This window comes from Mirounga leonina, unplaced genomic scaffold (assembly GCF_011800145.1).
Source record: "Mirounga leonina isolate KUSES-001 unplaced genomic scaffold, KU_Mleo_1.0 Mir_200, whole genome shotgun sequence".
Lineage (NCBI taxonomy): Eukaryota > Metazoa > Chordata > Mammalia > Carnivora > Phocidae > Mirounga > Mirounga leonina.
Genome location: NW_023270503.1, coordinates 26,627,295 through 26,627,536, shown reverse-complemented (window position 1 = coordinate 26,627,536; position 242 = coordinate 26,627,295).

Sequence of the window (242 nt, the reverse complement as noted above, 5' to 3'; positions counted from 1 at the left end):
TGCAACCCATGTGCTACAACCAATGCATGTGACAAGCCCATTGGGCCTTGTGTCTCCAATCCTTGTGCAACCCATGTGTTACAATATCTATTATCTATTATCTATTGCAATATCTATTATCACAATGACACACTTGTGTAACATGTTATGCTTGAACAATTACTTATCTAAATATGATTTCTTTTTTTTTTTTAAAGATTTTATTTATTTATTTGAGAGAGAGAGAGAGAGAATGAGAGACA